The sequence below is a fragment of the Triturus cristatus genome, chromosome 7 (genome assembly GCF_964204655.1).
Source record: "Triturus cristatus chromosome 7, aTriCri1.1, whole genome shotgun sequence".
Lineage (NCBI taxonomy): Eukaryota > Metazoa > Chordata > Amphibia > Caudata > Salamandridae > Triturus > Triturus cristatus.
In genome coordinates, this window is record NC_140590.1 from 718,414,400 (window position 1) to 718,437,181 (window position 22,782).

Sequence of the window (22,782 nt, forward strand, 5' to 3'; positions counted from 1 at the left end):
CGGAGATCATCCAATACGGTCACAAGTGCAGTCTCAGTTCCATGGCCAGGTCGAAAACCATATTGGACATCATCCAACATGGAACTGGATTCAAGGAACTCAGACAGACTTTTGCTGACCAGACGTTCAATGATTTTTATCGGAAAGGGAAGGAGAGAAATGGGTCTATAATTAGCCGCACAGGTCGGATCCAGAGTCGATTTTTTCAAGAGTGGAGTTACCACCGCTTTCTTCCAACAAGCTGGAACTGACCTGGAGGTCAAAGAGCTATTACAGATCTGACAAAGAAGGGGGAAGAGCTCAGAGCCCAACTCCTTCCAGATTTTATTAGGAAGGGGGTCTAAGGGAGACCCCGAGGATACACTCCCTGCAATTCTATAGAAAGTGTCCTCCGAAAATAGCTCAAAGTGGTCCAAGATGGGCGTTAAGCCCATCTCTGTTCCTATAGCCCTTCCCGGCTACAATAACACAGTGATATTGTCCACAGAATCTTTGCAACTAGGTAGATCAGTTCGCCTTAGTACATCAATTATGTTGCTTATTTTTTCCATGAAAAAAAAGGCTAGACTGTCCCAAAAGCTTGGGTCGGCAGAACTTTAGATTGTATACATTCAGGGGCAGTCATATCCTTCACTATATTAAAGACTGTCCGTGAATTATTTTTTGAGTTTAAAATAATATTGGCAAAATATTCAGACTTGGCCAGGTTGATTTCCTTCCTATATTTCCTTAGTAACACCTTCCAATCAGACCTGCCCTTGTCCGAATAAGTTCTCCTCCATTTCCTCTCAGCCTGCCTGCCAGCCTCCCAGTTTCAAAGATTTAAGGTGGTCGTTATAACAACTGGCAGATGGCCTACCTATCTTTTTATACATTTTTTCAGGGGCGATTTGGGCAAGTTGATTTTGAATTTGAGTGGAAAAGGTCGTGTAGTTATCTTCCACTGATCTACTATCATTAAAATTGTCCTTAAAAGAGAATACGGGAAGGGAGCTAGTCTTTCTCTTAAGGAGTTCCCTCCAGTTTCTACTCTTAAACATCCTAGCCTCTCTAGCGGCGAGCTGTGTTCTTCGGAGATCAGGTATCCGAAATTTGATCAAGTTATGATCAGACCAGCCAACCGGGAGGATTTCTACCACTTCCAGAGCCTGTTCCTTGGAGAAAATTAGATCAAGTATATTTCCTCCTATATGAGTGGCCTTGCTGACTCCCTGGCATAATTCCAGGTTCTCACAAGCCTGAATAAGGTTACAATAGCTGTAGTCCAGCACTCCATTACACCATAGATTAAAGTCGCCCAATATAAACAGGTTAGAATGGGTGATGGCCATATTGCAAATAACATCTATTAGACCCTGCAGGTGAGAAGATCTTACTGCTCCTGGCGGTCTGTAGCAAACAATACCTGCCAGTACACAACCTTTAGGGTCTTTAAGTGAAAAGCCAAAAAGTTTGAGGCCCTCTACTTCATTGATCTCTAACTGAGTGAAATCCAGGGCTTCTCTGAAGATAATCCCCACTCCACCTCCTCTTCCATTGCTACGGGGCTTATGTAAAATTTTATAGCCCGGAGGGCATGCCAGTCCTAGGTCTACCTCTAGGCCTGATTGGGTCCAGGTTTCCGTCATAAACAGGACATCTAGATAGTGAAATTCAATCAGCAGTTGGATCTCCACCTGATGTTTCGGCAGAGATCTAACATTAAGCAACCCTCCCAGTAAAGCCTCTCTCCTAATGAAATCGGCCATAATACCAGCTGTGCCCTCCCAATGAGGCATATTGATCCTACCATTTACTGACTTGCCAATCCGTCTTAAGGCCTCACTAGAGTAAGTAAGTCTCTCATCGCCGGCACCACTCTCATCATTTTGGGCAGCATGGCTGGCGCTGTGCGGGGCCGGTGCACGGACTGGCGCAGACGGGTTTTCCTAAGGCGCGCCAGCGGTGCGCCCGCTGCGCGGCCACGCCAGCGTGCTACCTAAGTAGGGCAGAGCGGAGAACAAGTAGACCGCTGACCTCAAAGCCAACGGGACCGCTCTGAAAGGCGGGCTTCCGTGAGGTCAGAATAAGCGGAAAAGTAGTGTGACTGCAGCGTAAGAGGCTTCGAACACCAGGCAAGACAGAACAAAAATTATTAAAAGTGTAATCACAGTTTAAAAAGGTTTCACAATTTTCCGTTTAATATGTTTAGAGAAGTCAGTGCAAAAGGCAGGATGTGCAAATATACAATTTCACTTGAAGAGGCAGTACAAGATATGCAAAAACGCAGTTTACATTCCCCCACCACAACGATCATGTAGCGTTAGTTAAGAGAAAAAGCCTCCAAAAAGAATTACCCAAAAAAAGGAAAACTGTACTTTATTTTTCCCAAACACAACATAATTAGGCAAAGCTTATTTGGATAATAACACATTTCAGAACTAATGTGTGGGTGTGCCTGTTTTTCTCCAGAGAAACGGTCAATTTGTGGATGTATTCTGTGCTCCACCGCAAGTCTTGAACTGTACTTCGTCTTTAATACTGCAATGCTGAGAACCCAATCTCACATAAATATGATGGCTAAAAGGCATAAGAGCCTAGACTGCAATTTTAGACAAACATTAATGTTCTTCACAAATTGAGGCTAATCTAAAGCTGTGTGGAACGTGCATCACCAAATCTATAGCTATGCAGAATACACAGCAGCAGCAAAATTGCATAATTCTAGTGTCCCTCCCTGCCTATAACCAGGGCAGTCTGAGCCTAACCACCACTGCTCAACCAGGCCCATTCACTGTTACCTACCAAACCTGCATGGCACTCTGCCCTCTGGACACTGCACTGCTCCCCAATCCTTTGGACCCTGCACTCCTCTCCACACCTTTAAATGAAGCCCCAATTACTCAATGCTGCGAACAAATTTTCAAAATATATAAACATCAAAACAACTACAATTGAAAATACTTGTTTTCGTAGTGGCGGTATTTGTTTTTTCTGCCTGCAGCAACATCCACATACAGAGTAAAATTCAGTTTTTGTGTCAGGACAATGCCGTGTTTTTTGAATGAATGTTATGTGAAACTGGTTTCTGGTCCAGACATTTAAGGGGAAGGAAAAGGACAAATATTCGGGCAAAATATTTAAAAAGAGAGCGTGTGAGATAAAGATTGACGACAGTCACGAGAGAGTGGTACGAATGAGTCCACTGATTAAGAGAGAGAGGCAAGCTGAACTAAGACAGAGCACATACACACACTCAACCATGGGAAGGGGCGAGACTAACCCTGGGCGGTCAACTACGCTCCGTTCGCGGAGTTTGCGTAGTTTCAGTAACTTCGTGGTTCGCGTAGAACGCGTAGTTACCGAATACTACACGATCTGCAACGTAGCGTAGCTGTTTTTCTTCTTCACGCGCTCAATATACGTTCTCGCGTGCGCGGTAACGACTTACCGTGATTCTGCGTTCGCCGACTCGATCTTCTATCCGTTCGCATGCGCCACGAGATTTGTAATTTGGCTGCCCGATCCCGCAAGGTGTGCAAACGCGAACACGTCATTCGGACGCGCGAGCTGACTTCCGGCAGCAGTCTTGGTAAGATCGCGAACACGCAAAAGCTACAATCTGGCGAAGAATATCTCTTGAGCATCATAAAACCTTCTCGAAAATGATCATTTTGCTCAAAAAAACTCCTCAGATTGTGATTTGACTGTAGTTTTTTGTGCAAGGAGTCCTTTTTCTTTTTTTACTTTTTTTTTCAAGAGGAAGGAAGTGCCCCTGAGTCTCAAACTTCCTGTTCCTGTCCAGCAGGCTCCTCCCAGTGCTTTGTCCATGTGCTGTTCACTTTCATTTGGATTTAGAGCTGGAAGGATCACTTTTTGTGTCTGTCTGCTGCATCATATATCATTGGATTGGATTTGAGGACTTTTGGAATTGAGATTTTACAAGTAAATTGGGGAATTGATGTACTTGTTTGTTTGATTGGGGCGTGTACCCACATTTTTTTGTCATTTTCATTGTTTTTCTTTGAAGTTTCAGCCAGTAGGCCCAGAGGTACCCAAGAGTGCATGTTTCTGTGGTGTCAGTTGAATTTTATTTTAAACATCATGTAGGGCATGGATGGCATTGGATTGAATTGCTAAATGTGGTTGGGGTGTATTTAAATTTTTGTGTGTGTGTTGCTGTTGTTAATAAATAAATATGTTGGATGTGTATTTGTGCTTGCTGTGTAACTTTCCAACCTTTCGTAGCCCAGTTGATTTTCGTTTTTGCATTTTTGTATTAAAGCTGTGTTGTTTAGCAGGCCTCCTTTGTCTGGTCATATAGGCCTGCTTGAGTCATTGTTTGCCATGGCCTGTTGTGACTGACCATCCATGTGGCTTGGGGCCATTTTGTGTTCGTAGTTTAGTAGTGTGCTGCTTTTTCCATATAGGCCTGCATGTCTTTTCTTTGATCCCCATTGCTTGTTTTTGTTGTTGTTGTGGCCTGACCATGTGGGTGGCGGCCATTTTGTGAAGGCAGGCAGTGTGCTTTTGCCATAGGATTGCATTGTCTGTCTTCCATTTCTTTTTGTTGTGGGTGGCTAGCGGCCATTTTGTGGAGCCATCCAGGCTGTGTCCACTGCTTTTGCCATAGGCCTGCATTCATTGTCTAGTGTTCTCCCTTTCTGTGGGTGACCTGGCCATGTGGGTGGCGGCCATTTTGTGGAGTTAGGCAGTGTGCTTGCTTTTGCCATAGGCTTCAGCCCCAAGCTTGTGGCCTAGTCTGCCAGTAGGCCCAGGAGGTAGTCATCTCATCATGGGTGCCTAAAAACTGTTTCAGTGTTGTCAGTTGAATTTTAACACCATTTATGGCATTAGATTGAATTGCAAAATGTGGTTTTTGGGGTGGAATTTCCGTTTTTAGGGTGTGTGTTAAACAAATAGGCCTTTTCAGCCAGTAGGTAACCCTAGGTGTTCAGCTCGCGCAGTTTTGGCAACTCCGCAGAAGCGCGACAACGCAGACTTACACTTTTTGTCTTCTTCGCGGGCTCAATATGCGTGTTCGCGAACGAGATAACGACTTTTTGTAAGGATCGCGATGCTGAACACGCAGAATTTGCAATCTGGCAAAGAATATCTCGCGAGCAGCATAAAATCTTCTCAAACAATGATTTTGTTAATTTTGCTCAAAAAAACTCCTCAGGTTGTCATTTGGCTGTAGTTTTTGGAGCAAGGAGTCATTTTTCTTTTTTTTTTTTACAATTTTTTTTAGAAAGAGGAAGGAAGTTCCCCAGAGTCTCCAACTTCCTGGTCCTGTCCTTTGTCTTCACTTTCTTGTTATTGTGGCTGGCCTGACCATTTGGCTGGGGGCCATTTTGTGGTGGTAGTTAGTAGTGTGCTGTTTTTGCCACATAGGCCTGCGTGTCTTTCCATTGTTCCTCTTGTCTGCTTCCAAATCCATCCCCATTGCCATCTGCAGCTCCCTGATGCTGCATCCATCCCACGTGATGCACAAATGTAGGAAAAACACAGGCTCCACTACATTTTTGGTTTTGTTCTTTGCTATTCTTATTCTTCCTGAGTGTGCACAGTACAGTACACCAGGAAAGCCCTGGCCTTGTTGTCAAAGTCTCATAAATTGCTACACTGTTGTTCACTGAGTTACTAAAATGTAATAATTGTGACCACCACTACACACTAAGAAGTTATATATTATATTAGTTTGATTGTACTTTCTTTTGACTGATGTTCTTCTGGCTTTTTTGCTTTTAGGTGCACAAAAGACCGAGGAGGAGGTGTGTCATCATCGCCCGTTGTGCTGCCAGACAGACATCCTGCTGCTGTACACGACGTGACGCGTGAGTGACCTGACCAGACACCTCTGCAACTTTTGCAACTGAGTGCTGCTGACATCAGAATAAAATGGGCTCAAAGAAAGCAGGTAGCAGGTCCTCCAGTACCAAGAAAGTTGCTATTGAGAAGAAGGAAACGAAGAAGGAAGTGACACTTAAGTCTGGTGTGCCGGCCAAAACGTTTTTTGGGAAAACGAAAATGACGCCTGCTGCAGCGGTGTCCGGGGGCAAGCTGGGGCCAGCACCTCCGCATCAGTGGCACCAACCCAGGCCCAAGCACATGAGTGTGGAAGAGGTAGCCAGTCAGTGATGTTGAGCCTGAGCTAAACTTATCGCTTTCTCAAAGTAGTACCCAATCAACGCAGGAGGAAACACAGAAGATAAGTGCTCAACAACAACAGCCACAACCACCGCCCGCAATAGTAGTTGTTGTTCCTCCCGAAGTATGGGCAGTTCAGGATATTGAATCTCATGCAGAGGAAGAAGAGGAAGCCACTCATTCAGAAGTTTGTCTTCCAAATCCCCACCAAGGGTTAGTCCAAGTTCTTCGCCTAGCCCCCCCTTTTGATGATCTTGATGCCACTTGGAAGCCACAAACTGAGTCTGAGGGAGAGACACGTGCCAAGACCAGGCTAGGGAAAAGGAAGGTGCCAGAAAGCCTTACACTTATGGAGGTTGATGTAGAACAGCAGGATGATGATGATGATGAGCCAGTCATCACGAACATCACTCCCGGCCCAGAGGAGATGGAGACCAACATTATTACCCTATCCAGAAACACTGCGGGGGATGTAGCACACATACCTCCAACACAGGTAACACCAACACGACCTACAGCTTCCATATTAGCATTAGCAAAGGCCTGTGAGCGACCTACACCTAGCACAACCACCACCTCAGTAGAAGTATGTAGTGGTACAGCACAGAGTCAAATTCAACGCTCACCCTCCAGTTCATCCGGCATTGGAAGTGGCACCTCCAGCAGGAGGCAAAAGTTAAGCTCCCCAGTTTGGGACTTCTTTACGGTTAGTGAAAAGGAGGAGAACATTGCTATATGCTCCATTTGTAATACCTCCGTTAGTCGGGGTAAGCTTGGTACAAACTATGGTACCGGAGGCCAAATAACCCATCTGAAAAAACACCACTTGATCAACTGAGAGGACCACCTTTGCGGCATAATTGCAACCATTGGTGTTGGTGGGGATAAACGAGTAGAAGAAGAAGATCCGATCACGGTGGGAGAGGAAGGACAGAGAGACATTCTCTCTGGTAGTGCTACACAAAGTAGCCCTGTCCCCAGCAGTGCAGTGTTACTGTCGACCACATCTTCAGCAACATCTCAGCGGCACAAGAGTAAGAGCCAGCCTGGGACAGCAACGAGTACCGCAATGAAAAAAAGTGCGTCGTTGAGCCTAAGAGGAAGGAAAACCATGCAGCCCACCATTATCAGCATGTTTAGGCCAGTGATGGGGCAATACGAATGCAACCACCCAATAGCACATTTGTACAATGCGAAGCTGGCTAAAATGTTAGCACTGGACACTCTCCCTTTTTCTTTTGTTGAAGGGGTGGGTTTTCTGGAATTTGTGACAGCCATCTGCCCAAAATGGCAGGTTCCCAGCCGCTACTATTTTGCCAGAGTTGGTGTTCCAGCTCTACATCACGATGTGCTGGGATTGCTTGGAAACGCCTTGAAGCAGAGTGCTGTTCATAGTATCCACCTGACAACAGACATGTGGACCAGTTGCCAAGCCACTGATTACATGTGCATAACTGCACACTGGATCTCTTTCGTGGGGGTTAAAGAACAGATATCTCCTGGTGTTGACGCTGCTGAGATTTTTGATGCCACTCGCAAACATGCAACTGTAGCCATGTTTGCCATGGAGAAATCTCATACTGCTGCAAACATTTTGGATGAGTTTAACAGCAAGGTCTTTGAGTGGCTGCGCCCAAGAGGGCTTAACATTGGTTTTGTTGCAAAGGACAATGGCAGTAATGTAGTTAGGGCCATGAAAGATGGTGGCTATTTCAGGGTCCCGTGTTTGGCACACTGCATTAACATTGTTGTTCAAGACTTTCTGAAAAATGAATACAAAGTCAGCAACTTACTGGTCACCTGCAGAGAAATATGCACACATTTCCGCCATTCGTACGCAGGTGTGGATGACAAACAAGACTCACATTATTTGGCGGAATCCTTAGCCGTTCGCTTATCTGAAAATACAAGGATTCAAAATCACATAGTGTCACATCCACATTACTGCCGCAATTTTGGATCCACGGTACAAAGCATTTCTGAGCAGTAAGGCAGTAATTTCTTTTTCAGAAGTGGGTATTGCCAAGTACAAAACTTTGATAGCTGAGCAAGCCATTGACTTTGAAAACGAACGGCTGGTAATTAGAGGTCCCCGTCCCAGCCCAGAACAAGTACTCTAGGGCAGATTCAGGAGTCAAGATCTACTTCAGAGCCTGAGGGCAGTGCGTTTGCCTCCCATCAGTCACGACACCAACACTACCAATAACATCAACAGCAAGAATAGGATCATCCACGCTACAATTGGCAACTGATTGGTTTCTACGGCAGGGATATGGTAAGTCGAGAGCTGATGCAAAGGCAAAATAGGCCGAGCACATCGTAACACCCCTGAGCATTGAGAGGATGGTCCAGGCGTATCTGGATGACCCAACAGAGGTCATCATGGATATAAATCCATTGGTGTATCGGTATGGGAAAAGAAGCCAATGGACAGTGCTCAGCAGGCTGGCGATAAAGTATCTGGCTTCCCCTGTCGCAAGTATCTCTTCTGAGCGTGTTTTCAGTGCTGCTGGTGCCATTGTAACGGTGAAAAGGACCAGTCTCTCTCCCAAAAGCGTGGAGAGGTTAACCATGATCAAAATGAATCCGCACTTTATACCACCGGACTACAAAATACGTGAATCACAGCAGGAAGAGGAGAGCGACTTTGATGACATAAGTAGTGGGTTACATGACCTACTTCTGTCCGAACCACCAGAGTTTGAGGACGAGCTCCTCTTCCCTGACAACTAGGCTTTCAAATTGTTACTTTCTACCTTCCTTTATTTGTGTGTGTATCTGTCTTTTCCTGCTTCAAATCAAATCACAACAAATTAATCCATCACCACTGTCTTCTCTTTTTATTTCCCTATTGGAGTTGCACCTCAGTGCATTTTACTACCCACTCCTCAGAGTCCTGCTCCATCTTCCTGACTCGCCCTAAATACATTTCCCTCAAGCCAGACATTGGACAGAGAATAGTACAGGAAAAACTGTTGCCTCTAACAGTACCTCCAGAAGAAATGGAACGTGACTATAGGTATCCTCCTTTTGTTTACGAGCCGAAACTCATCCCTGTCAGAAATAGGCTACCACCTCGGCAGGCATAAAAAAGCTCATCAATGTCAGAACAGAAAGTACTTGGCAGAGAAAGACAAGAGACTCTTTGAAGAAACTTGCTGACATGTCAAATTTCTGCAAACTCAATTCAAATGAACAATGACCGCTACCCAAGCCGCGGCCCATCTCACAGCACTGACCATGATGATGTGAACCAACTTCAAGAAGTGCCACAGATGAGTAAGAAAATCGAAACAGCGTCTAACACTCAAAATGAATGTGGAGTAATAATGAGGCCACTGGCTCGGTAAAAAAAACATACCTGTCAGAAAGAACTAGGCATCTGACAGCAAAAGAGAAGAGCAAGACAGGTAATGTACTAATGTTGGCAATGCATGCGTTGTATGCAGACTCAGGGTAATTGCTGTTATTTGTGTTGATGACGTTGTGCATGAAGTCAAACTGTACTAGTAATTAATCTACCAACCAAAAGTGACTCAAGTGACAGTCAATGTTTCCCTTCTTGTTGTTTAATAACCAAATTGTACTCCTACTACTGCAGGCCAATTTATAATATGGAACTCTACAGACTGAGTTGGAGTTGGCCAACACGTACAACACCATGATGATGACCATACTATCTTCGCAGTCAGTCAGTTGGATCGGAGATGATTGATGGAATAACTCTGGGTATTAAACTTCAAGTGGCATAAAAGGTAAATAAGCCAACAACCACAGCAGACCTACATGTCAGTGTAGTGGTGGAGTTGAATAGTCATGAGTGTACTAGCGGAGGTATGACTGACAGCCGTGTGTTGATTTAGTTACTTACTTTGGGAAATGCTATGTTGCTGTATATAATGTGTTTTCCTGTAACTGTTTCTGGTTAATGGCGCTGTAAACAGACTTGTTGTTTAATAAAAATTGTACTTCTACTGCAGGGCTATCCATTGGACACCATGATCATGATGACCACATATACTCTTCGCAGTCAGTCAGTACTTGGGATCGGAGATGATTGATGGAATAACTGCGTTTCATGAAGTGCCCTAGAAGGTAAACACAAGTCAACAAGAACCACAGCAGACCTACATGTCCTTATAGTGGTGGAGTCGAGTGCAGTGGTATGACTGACAGCGGTGCATTGATTTATTCACTTAAATTTGGAAATGCTAGGTTGCTTTGTCGGGCTTTGTCTAAATTACAGCTAAATGGAGGTTTGGTTACGGCCCGGTGCCGTGGGCATGCTCTGTCCTGTTGGTGTAGCTTAAAAAATGCTGTAAACAGAGAAGAGAGACATGATGTATCTATCCATGCCGCCTCAGTCTAAAAGTGTTCTCTTCTCTGTCTTGTTGCACTCCACCGTAATTGATGCATTTATTTTATTCATTGATTTTTCAATATCCCATTTGTTTTTCCATTTACACTTACAGGCCGGATTTTACCCTGTGCTATATTTGGAAAAACAATGCACACTTACCTTCCCAATGAATCTACATATGCCAGGCAGGCAGTGGCGTCACCCAAAATTGATGGACGGAGCATCCATGGAAGGGACTGAAGACCAAGAGGAATGCCGAGATGCAACTCACCATTTGACCAGGATAACACAGTAGCAGTATCAACTTTCTTCATCTTTGAAATAATTTGATTCACTTTTTTGTCTTCAATCATTAATACTGTGTGTTGTTATTAATTATTTTGCTCTCTGCTTATAAGTTATAATTCATCCCTACAGCTATTTTTAAATTTTCTTTGCTATCTTTAAAAGTAAGCCCGGCACAACAGAACAGAACACAAACTGTATGTAATCTGTTATCTGTGTCTCTCTCTATGAGGGCAGACAGGCAAGTCAAAGTGCCTAATATTAACATTCTGATGACCTGCACTGTCTAATTGACTAGTAGTAGTAGTTAGTACATTTTACTTATCATTAACCATCAAGTTATCATCATCATGCATGCATTTCCTTTTTCACCCTTAACACATTTATGGATATGGTATGGATATGGTAGTCTACAAAGATTGTGCTTTCTTTTGTTGTTTGTCCATGCGTACTGTTTTTCTTTGTCAAACCTTTCCCAAAACCCCCCTTCCCAACCATTCATCAAACCCTAACCGTCTTCCCCCGTGCTGTGTGATTTATTGAGGTGTGACTACATTAAATGTACACTAATAATTGATCACACGCTTGCTGGGGCAGACATAGTGAAAGCAACACTAATTCAATTTCAAGGAGGGGGGGGAGCTTCTTCTGCTTGCCCACCCATGATAAGTATATTTGCGAGTTAACTTTTTTAAGAAAGGGACCTAATCAATCATCATTAATTGCTGGCATTGATTGTCATCCTTCCTGCTATTACACACAGCACTAAAGGTTACGCTTGTGTCTAGTGTAGGCCTAGTTGAGTGACTCGAAAACAACTATTTTGTAACTTGTTGTACTAGGCTATCCCCTCACCCATTAGGTTTTATTTACTTCGCTCTACTCCTCCTCCCAGAGTCTCTGTAAATGCTACTGCCAGTGTCTACTACTACTACCACCACAACCATGGCATCTGATTCTGCATTCTCTTCGGAAACCCAACCTGCATCGTCATGCAGCCATCGCTGTGCCTAACTTAAACATCAATCACAGGTGAGAAAAAAACAGATGTTTGGGGGAGGTATAATAATGGACTAGGAGGAGAGACTGACCGTAATAGTAGGACAAGTCACTTAGTGAGTGGTACCGCATCTATCTGTTTGTGTCTTACAAATTCAGCCAATTATTTAAATCAAACACTGGCTGTGGCCCTGCAGCAGCAAGGAAACAGTGTGACGTAAAACAGTAACCCTACCCACAAAACATTAACCACATCGTATGTAAAGTATAAATATATATAATTTAATCCCCTAACAAAAATAAACTATGTAAAAAATCCCACAACACCACCTAACCCCACCCCTCTCCCTAACCCCAACCAATGTCCACAACTTAAAGGTCCCAAAAATCCAAAGTCCAATTATGAAAAACCCCAACGCCCGATTCCCACCCACCAAAAGAAGCTATAAAAAAGGGGCAATTTAACAGGATCTTTAGCGGCAGGATAGTCTTCAAATGTCCTTCTCCATGGCCTTGAACTTTTTTTTCAACTCCTCTACCTCCTCCTCTTGTTGCGCATTCCGGAGGAGCACGCGGCGCGCATAGGCTCTGCAGTTACAGCCACAGGGGGCAGTAGTAGTGCTGGATGTTGTAGGCGGGCGGCGATGGGTGGCTGCCTTACCGCGGCGCCGAACAACTGGAGGGGCCTGGCTGGGGCCCGGGGCATTGGAGAAGACTGCAGCTGCTGCCGCTTCCTCCTCCGCAAGAGCCACCAGCCGTCAGTATTCCGCGCCGATGGCCTCCAGCTTCCGGCGCCGGGCCATGACAGCCAACTCCTTCCTCGTTGGCTTCTGAGGAGCTATATCAAGAAAGAAAAAAATAATATTTTACCAAAACTCTTAGCAAAACAGTAACACAAAATTAATTCAACACATAGTGGCATAGTAGCTGTAGCACTAGCAAGCACAGTACATAACATTTGTGGTATGTATCTGTCCTCCCACTTCCTCAGCCTCTAACATTTGTTGGAGTTTCAGGCATTATATTAGGACTATGGCTCAGTACACCAGTCTTCTTTTTCTCTTTATTTTGGCGAAATTACATAATCTTGTTGTAGCCGGCATGCCAGCTCAGTCAGCTTGCGCCCAAGACAAACATACTCGAGTCTGACTCATGAAGCAGACTCACGTTAGTTCTATTTACTATTGTCTGCAGGTGGGGAAGCTCGTAATTTTCTATTGCGGGTGGCACTGGACATAGTCTCTCTGTTACGTCAAGGGCAATTGCTCAATTGCACTTTAACCCTGCCCAGACTACTACCAAAAGGCAGATTATTTATGAAATGAAAAGGCGACTTACAGAGCGCGAAACAATCACCCGAAGGTGTCAAGGCGCTTACTCATTTAGGCTGAGATTCGACAGATCTTAATGACTAAACAGCCAAGTCTTTAGCGCCTTCCTAAACGCTAACTGATTGTTCTCATGTTTCAGATATGGTGGGAGGGAATTCCACAGCCTAGTAGCACCCAGCAAAAAACGTCTCCCTCCGCAAGAGCATCTTTTCACCTTGGGGACAACCAGATCGTTAGACGAGGATGAGCAAATGTTGCGTGCTGGAATGTAAAGTAACAGATTCCGTTTTAAAAAACCTGGTCCTATATCGTGAATGGTCTTAAAAACAATACATAGAGCTTTGAACTCTATACGTTTTTTTATTGGCAGCCAATGAAGGTACTTCAAAGCCAAAGAGACTGATTTACACCTCGGGATATTCAGTAAAAGCCTGGCCGTAGCATTTTGAACAACCTGCAATTTGGCTAAGCATTTTTACGAAGATTAATAGAGTCCATTGCAATAATCGGCTCTCGAGAGAACAAGTGCTGAAACCACCAACTTACGAAGCTCAGCTGGAAAGAATGGGAGGATTTTTCGAAGAATTTGTAATGTATATAAATAGAAAAGGAGGTAACCTGATTAACATGATATTCAAATGAAAGTTTAGAATCAAAAGTGACTCCCAAGTTCTTAACCTTGGTCACTGGTTTAGGAAGTGGACCCAATTCTAGGGGCCAGAGATCTGGTGACCAAAAATTAGTATGAGCCCCAAACAGTAGCACCTCCGTCTTACTGGAGTTCAATTTTAAACGGTTGGTAACCATCCATTTCCCCACCTGGTGTAGGCACGAGTGGAATCGCTTCACCGTGTCAGTGGGGGATCCTGACACAAACAATAATCTGCGTGTCATCCGCGTAGGATCTGATCCAATGACCATTGCTTATATATGGGACGACATGAGGTACTTTATTTTGATTGATTGTGTAACCAACAGATAGGCCGCCCCGCATAGCAGGCTGGCTGACAGTAAAATTAACATATGTAGGCAGTGGTCCTCTGAGTCGGAGGAAGGCGCTGATAACTACATACATACACAGTATATATATATATGATGTGCTTGCAAACTACTGTGAGTCAAAAGAATATTCTGAAAATACAACTTATATTCCCCTTGGCTTTGCTACTGTGGTGCGGTTTATTTTACATTCTCTTCAAAGACTCTGGTCTGCATACAGTGACAGTCGCCACCTATGTTATCTATGATGAATACATCCAGGCATCCATCCATTCAAAGTAAACGTCTAACATTCTTCTTAATCTCTCAACAAACCTTAGTTTGTTTCACCAACAACCACCCATGCATCCTTGCTTGCCTTGGCTTTGAGTTTGACTCAAAAACTGCTGACGATTCTTGCTATCCTATCCACCCATACGGTTTGGGCACCCATGCAGGCATCTTTTCTTTGGCCTTCCACCCATCCTTCAACAACACAAGCATCTGATTCCTATAAGCCACCTATGCATGCTTCCAAAGTATCCTTCTCTGCCAGTCATATTACATCTCGCCCATCCTTCCTCCTTCCTCCCTTCTTTCCCTTTTTGTTCAACACATCCATCAAGGTCCTCTGAACTCTTTACTAGCACCTGCAGGTTCCGCTGCCGCATCTCCTGCTCCCTCTGCATCGCCGCTGGCCCCAGCACTGGTGGTGGTTGGTAGTGCGCCTAGTAAAAAACATTACACATTTTTAGATGCCATATACACCTCCCCCTATTCATTCTTTTTCACTAGCAAGATTGGAAAAAAAGTTAATACATACATATACAACATAGATCACTAGTCCAAATCGGGTACTAGAGTAGAGTAGACACTAGTAGTGTAATTATGGTCCCTAGGGTCATTCTAGTCTACTCTATTCTTTGCAAAGTTAGCCTGAGCCATGCACCATTTTAGCTTCATGTCTTTTGCGCATGTTACCTTGCAGCTTGTTGTGTAAGACGCCTCAGATCCCACATGAGCTCATACAGCTACTGTCTGAGCGTTGCGTACAAGAGGTAGAAAAAAAAGCCACTTTCTGGTCAGTCCGTATTGCTTAGCCAATACCATAACATGCTACACTTTTTGACATGACTGACAAATGCTTGCATTATACTATCTAACCCGCACCATTTTTATCATAACAGGCGAAAGATTCCCTTCTACGAACGAACAAGAGCTTTGCAGAGCTTATGATGTAACCAGTACTTCTACGTTCTAAGGTGAGGGGTCCCCCAGAATTCGCACAGAGATCGTTTGACTCTTCGGTGGACTTGTAACAATATTTATTGTTTTAATCTTATGCACTTTGCTTTTTTAGTTGGCTCGTATAGTATAATGATTTGAATTGTAGAACAACGTACAGAGCTTGTTATTTTAAAATAAACCTTTTGAACTTCAACTTACACAAAGACTCTGTGGTATTTGGTGTGGTGGACTTATATGAGTGAGTATCTTCAGGGGGGGGTTCGGGGACCTAATGAGAGAGTATAGCTAGTCGGTCAGGGGATTGGGTGTTCTGACTGAGGTGTGAGGAAGGTCCAACCTCCCATCACCAACATCCTATTTTCTTGTGCATAGTTATGTATGTGGCTGTGCAGAATCCCCACAGCAGTAGTAGTATATCCTATCAAAAATAGTCAAATATCTGGTTGGGCATTTTGTTGGTGGGAATTATCGAAAAGCTTCAAGAAAGATTAAGACCAGAAGAGGACAACACAAAGGACTGGACTCCGTGGCTAGAGCTATCGGTGAATCTGAGTTTTATTTCAAAACTTTTAAATAAAGAGTGGCCAACTGGGCAAGCTTAGCTACAGACAGACTAATGAACAAGTTACTTACCTTCGGTAACGATGTATCTGTAGGAAACATTAGTTAGTTAGATTCCTCACCTTAGAATATCCCCAGGCGTCAGGCTGGATCCGGAAAGATTTTTGTAGCAATACCCCTTGCGCGTCGCTAGGCGTCGTCTGCGGTTCCGCGTCCGTCGTCGGCGTGCGCCGGAATGACGTCTGAGTACTTAGACGTCGCCCTCGCGCACTGACGTCAGTTCTTATACATAGCTTTCCGCGCCAGGGACGCTGAGCCATGCAAGAGACCGACACTGGTGCCAAAAAATCTAGGGCCCTGAAAGGGAGAACCTTAACCCTAGATGTCGGTTCACAGAACGGGGAGGCTGGGTGGGTTGGTGAGGAATCTAACTAACTAATGTTTCCTACAGATACATCGTTACCGAAGGGAAGTAACTTGTTCATCTGAAAGAAACACGTTAGTTAGATTCCTCACCTTAGAATAGATACCCCAGCAATACCAACCCCGGAGGTGGGCCTGCGAACCAAGATCACACCAGAAAGTCCTGGAGAACAGAACAGCCAAAGAGGCCATCTCTCCGGACTTGGCTGTCCAGGCAATAGTGCGTGGCGAACATGTGCAGTGAAGCCCACGTCGCCGCCTGACAGATGTCCTGCAAGGGGACTCCCCGTCTCAAGGTGGTTGTCGCCGCTGTGGCCCGGATGGAATGGGCTCTCAGCCCAACAGGAAGGACCTTTTTCGCTAAAGAATAGCAGAGTTTAATACACAACGCGACCCATTGCGAGATGGTCCGCTTGTGCACAGCTTTACCCTTCTTCACACCTACATATCCAACAAAAAGTTGGTCGTCCACCCAGAACTGTTTTGTGCGGTCCAAATAAAATGACAGCGCACGTTTTGGGTCCAGACGGTGTAGCCTCTCTTCATCTTTTGAAGGATACGGAGGCGGAAAGAAGGTGGGCAGCGTGACAGATTGCCCGATGTGAAAGGAAGTCACGACTTTAGGAAGAAAAGAAGGACATGTCCGGAAGACAACCGTATCCGGATGAACCGAAAGGAAGGGAGGCTTAGCAGACAGAGCCTGGAGCTCACTCACCCGCCTAGCGGAGGTGATAGCCACCAGGAAGGCAGTTTTCAGAGTCAGTAGACGAATGGGACAGTTGTGAAGGGGCTCAAAGGGAGCGCACATCAGAAAAGTGAGAACAAGGTTCAAGTTCCACTGAGGCATTACGAATGGAACAGGAGGGAACATATGAGTAATGCCCTTGAGAAAACGGGAGACAACAGGGGACTTGAAAAGAGAAGGCTGATCAGGAAGCCTTAAGAAAGCAGAGATTGCAGCAAGATAACCCTTCAAGGTGCCCAGAGCAGAAACCTGCTGGGCTAAAGAAAGAAGAAAGAGGAGAACCTCAGAAAGAGGGTCAGAAAGGGGATCCACAGCCTTTGCTGTGCACCATGCCACAAATTTGTTCCACCGGCAGGCGTATACCATCTTTGTGGAGGGACGCCTGGCTGCCAGAATGACATCACAGACTTCAGGAGGCAAGTCAAATGGCATCAACTGTCGCCGCTCAATCTCCACGCATGGAGGTGGAGGCTGGACAGGTTCGGGTGGAGGACCGTCCCCTGCTGCTGCGACAGAAGGTGCTCCTGAAGAGGCAGTCGTATCGGGGATCGATGGACATACTGAGTAGCTCGGGATACCAGTACCTTCGTGCTTAATCCGGAGCCACCAAGATGACTTGGGCCCGGTCGCGCCTGATCTTCTTCAGCACTCTGGGCAGAAGTGGTATAGGCGGAAAGGCGTACAACAGACCGCAACTACACTCGCGACGAAAAGCGTCTCCGAGCGAGTGCCGCCTTGGAAATTCCAACGCGCAGAACTGCTGACATTGCGCGTTCTCTTCGGTGGCGAATAGATCTAACCAAGGCTCTCCCCACTGCAGAAAGAGACCTTGCGCCACGTTCAGACGCCATTCGTGATCCATCATGCACCGGCGGCTGAGTTAGTCTGCTCTGGCGTTCAGAGAGCCCGCCAGATGTTGAACCACCAGGGTGATGCCCTGATGTTCCAGCCATGTCCAGAGGCGCAGAGCCTCCTGACAAAGGGTCCACGGCCCCTCCCCGCCCTGTTTGTTGCAACACCACATGGCGGTGGTGTTGTCCGTGAACACCTGCACAACACTTCCCCGGACAGAGGGAAGGAAGGCTTTTAGTGCAAGTCGGATCACCCTCAGCTCCAATAGGTTGATATGGAGCCGAGTGTCCGCCGGAGACCAGAGTCCTCTGATCTCCGCCTCTCCCATATGGCCCCCCCCATCCGAGGAGGGATGCATCCGTCACTACGACATGCTCCGGTTGTGGTAGGGAGAGGGATCTGCCGCTGACCCAATCGCGATTCGTGAGCCACCACTGCAGCTGGTTCGGCCGAAGGGGAGCACGGTGAACTGAAAGTGCTCCTGACCCACCGTGAACCGCAGGTAACGCCGGTGGGCCGGCAAGACTGGGATGTGGAAATAAGCGTCCTGCAAGTCCAACGCTACCAACCAGTCTCCAGGGTCTAGGGCAGCCAGAACCTGAGCTAGAGTGAGCATCTTGACCCGGTCCTTCCGGAGGAAGGCGTTGACGCTTCTGAGGTCCAAGATCGGGCATAGGCCCCCTTTGCCCTTCTTGGGAACCAGAAAGTAGGGAGAACAACCACCACGACCTACTTCTGGAGCAGGAACGCGCTCGACGGCCTCTTTGGCCGAGAGGGCCGAAACTTCCTCTCGTAGAAGATGCAAATGATCCCCGACATACAGTGGTTCAGCGGTGGCATGGCTGGAGGGGTCGTCTCGAAGGGGAGGGAGTAGCCCCTTCGGACGATTTGCAGCACCCACCTGTCCGACGTGATGGAGCGCCAGTGGAGCAGGTGATGGCGAACCCTGCCGCCCACTGGCGTTGAATGGGCCTGAAAGCTCGGACTAGGAAGGCTTTGAGGCGGATGCTGCCGGGGTGGATGTGGACTGACCGGAACGTTGTCCTCCAGTACCGCCTCGGCGGAATCCGCGACCGCGTGCAGGTTGGTTCTGCGGCCGGTGGCTGGGCGAACGTGAGGAGGCGCCCCTTCCTTGGCCACGAAAGGGACAAAAGGTGGAAGTTTGCGGCCGCGGGGCCGAAAGACCCAAGGACTTGGCCGTGGCCCGGGAGTCCTTGAACCGAGCCAGCGCACTGTCCGCCTTCTCACCAAAAAGGCGAGTGCCATCAAAGGGCATGTCCATGAGGGAACTCTGGACATCCGCCGAAAATGACGTGGACCTCAGCCAGGCGTGACGCCGAAGCGCCACCGTGGTGGAAATCGCCCGACCCAGCGAGTCCGTGGTGTCAAGTCCACACCGTATGGCATGCCGTGCTGCATCTCGACCGTCAGCAAGTGCTTGAGTGAGTCGTGTCCGGGCCTCCACCGGGCACAAGGGCAGCACGTCCTCCACCGTATCCCACAGAGTGGGAATAACGGTCCAAAAGGCAAGCGGTATTTAAAGACCGCAGCCGCAAACTCAGGGCCGATAACAGTTTCTTGCCAAACTGTTCCAACCTCTTGGATTCCCGATCCCGAGGAGCGGACGGGAAGGAGGATTGGGACGTTGAGGCCTGGATAACTAGACTCTCAGGGTGGGGTGTTGGGAGAGGAAACTGGGATCGCCCGGAGCAGGGCGGTGGCACCGGGCAACATGCCGGTCCTCAGGAGGGACTGTGGAGGGCTTGGACCAAGTACCCTGCAGAACGTCAATGAGGGCCTCATTAAACTGCAGCAGAGGCTCAGTGGAGCTTGCTGTCGGTTGAAGGACCTCTGTGAGGATGTTAGTCCTCACGGCCACAGCAGGCAACTTGAGCCCTAGGGCTTCGGCCGCCTTACGCAGCACCACTGAGAAGGCTGCACCCTCCTCCGAGGCCACAGTCGGAGGAGAGATTAAACCAGCGTCCGGGGAGGTATCCTCACCGCTGGCCTCCCCCAATTCCTCTGCCCAGTCCTGAGAAAGTTGGGCCTGAGCGGCCATAGGGTCTTCAGACCCCTCCCAGTCGCCCTCGTCATCCGATTCCCGATAAACAGGAGGAATGATCTGAGCCGGGCAGAAGATGAAGCGTTCACCAATCGGCGCCGCTAGCGCCGCCGCGCCGGCGTCGGGCCCGGACCGGGGTTAAACTGGGGAACGACGTCGTCCGGGGATGGCGTCGGAGGTGGAACCGGTGTCGGCGGAGGAGGCGTCGTGAGGTCGACCGGCGCCGACCGAGATCCAGGCCTGGATCCCTCGGGGACCTGCGGCGTCGGGGCCGGACCCGTCGACGACGCCGGAGCCGCCGGCACGCGAGGTCGCCCAGTCGAACCTGCGGGGCCCGAAGGCACGCCTACAGGTGTCGACGGCGGAGCCAGGCCCCTCATGGCCGAGAGGAAGGTACTGACTTCCGCCGGAGTCGCGTCAGTCCCAAGGACCGGCGGGTATGAGGACGGACGCGGCTCCTGCGGCCCCGACGGAGCCGCGGGGGTGGGACCACCCTGACCCTCAGCCGAGTCGCGCGACCGGCGAGGGGAGTCCGAAGAGCGATGTCGTCTCTTGGACTTCTTGGAGTGCTTCGACTTACCCGAAGACCCCGACGAGCTGCGGTTCCGCGACCGGTCCTTGGACCTCCTCCTGGACCGGGACCGAGAGCGGCGCGGAGCCGAGTACCGAAACTCGAGAAGCTTATGGGACCGCTCCCGCCTAGCTTTCGATGTCAAGGCCTGGCAATCGAAGCACGACTCCGCGTCATGGTCGGCCCCCAGGCAATAAAGGCACCGGCGATGGTGATCCGTCACCGACATCAGGCGATGACAGGCGTCACAGGCATTGAAACCAGGCATCCTACCGGCACCAGAGTCGAGTCGATAGACCAAAATAAGTCAAAAAAGTTAGTCAAAAAATGACTAGGGGTAAGCTCTTCCCGGATCGGCGCTTACTGGCGCGGAAAAAAGAAGAACTGACGTCAGTGAGCGAGGGCGGCGTCTAAGTACTCCGACGACGTCATTCCGGCGCATGACACCGACGCGGAGCCGCAGACGACGCCTAGCGACACGCAAGGGGTATTGCTACAAAAATCTTTCCGGATCCAGCCTGATGCCTGGGGATATTCTAAGGTGAGGAATCTAACTAACGTGTTTCTTTCAGATAGTAGTAGTACAGAGAGTCATAGCATAGGCTCATAGCAGAGGCAGTTGGAGGCAGGGATAACAACACAACTTTAGAAACAGTTGAGATTGAAGAAGATTTGGAAAACAAATAGAATTAGGAAACCGAAATAATAGTTCTGAAAAAATAAGGTGCAGTAAAAGTTAGGGAAATATAATTATTAATATAACCACTGGAGGACTTACTGGGGCCAGCAGCAGAGCCCTCGGTAGAGGAGCGCTCCTGGCCATGGGAGGCATCTTCATCTTGTCCCGCCGCCTGTGTCCCTGTCTTCTTGCCCCTGGGTGCTGATCATGTAAGATATAACAACGAAAGAGACACACATTAACGATTGGTGTACTGTGAAACAAATAAAATATTTAAAAAGCACTAACTTTAGGAAACAACAATTGCAATAAAAATCTAATCTGATCGACTTGTAGTATTATTGTGGGATTCACGGACCGTCTACTTATCATTTATGAACACTAATCCAGTGTTCCATTCTGATTCCAGAATACTAACTAAGCCTATGTACCACCTGACCTAGCCCACATATTCCAGAGTGCCCAATTGTTCAATAAGCCTGCATTTAAATTTTAGCTGTCAAAAATGCATAGGTGTAGGACATATGCATAAATTTATGCATACACCAAATTGTTGGTTGCGTCTGATGTTCTGCTAGTGACACTGCTAAGCTTTACCACTCATTAAACAAACTACAAAAGGTTCTACTAAGGACTGGGGTAAGCAGCACTCAGTGACAGAGAGGATGTGTCACGAAGACCTCTAAAAAATTACCAACTAATACTAACTAAACCTATATCAATCTATCCACCACTATTTCTTCTAAGTGACAGGAGGACAGAGGAAGGACTAGAGTCTCTCTAGCAATAGCATTACCTAACTTAAGTTCTTTAAGTAAACTCTTACATAATCAGCCCAAGCGAGCGCAAAGTTGCAAACAAGTAAGAGCAGCGCCGAGCACCTGTGTCCTACAATCACAGAAGATTTTAAAACATAATTTACCTGCAATGTAAGCAGCAGTATTCCTGCCATTTGGAAAAAAAGTATACACAATACTTATACTACTAGTATATTAGCTACTCACCAAGCCCCACGACTTCGACACCTAGCAGGTCCAGCAGGTCCTGCTCCCGGTCCAAGATGTCGGACCACCAGTGGGACAGCTGGTGATGGGTGCGCTCGACCCCGGACAGGCGAAACACAGCCCGGCGCATCTTCGCCCACCGGCGGTGACGCTCCTGGGTCGGGTACCCAGAGCCAGGCCTGCCGCCTGCTGCCAAACGGAGGTGGCGTTGCACAAAAAAACCCAAGAGCGGACACCTCCACCCCCACAAAAAGCTCCCGGGCCTGCAACCCTGGTTGGCGCAGTCTGCTGCAAGGCAGGCCGCTCTTGGGCGCAGGCGCCTTGCCCTTGGAGCGGCCGTTGGTAGTACTACCCTTAGGCATGGTTCTGGGGGTGAGCGAGAGGCACAAAAGAAAATAAGGGGGGAAAAAAAGTTAGGAGAAGGAGTAAAAGAAAATAATATAAAACAGTAGAAAAGTGAGAAAAAACCCAGTAAAAGTAGAAATAAAATGCAAAATATAGACTTGGGGACAGAGAGGGATAGATAATAAATAAAAAAAGATCAGAAAAACAGTG

The 22,782-nt window shown here is 47.3% G+C and overlaps 1 protein-coding gene across 2 annotated transcripts in view; it reads right to left on the bottom strand.

Annotated features, from left to right (window-relative positions):
- The window catches only part of RPTOR (regulatory associated protein of MTOR complex 1), a 1,825,560-nt gene that overhangs the window by 45,514 nt on the left and 1,757,264 nt on the right, over window positions 1–22,782 (bottom strand). The gene's annotated exons all lie outside the window — the stretch shown is intronic.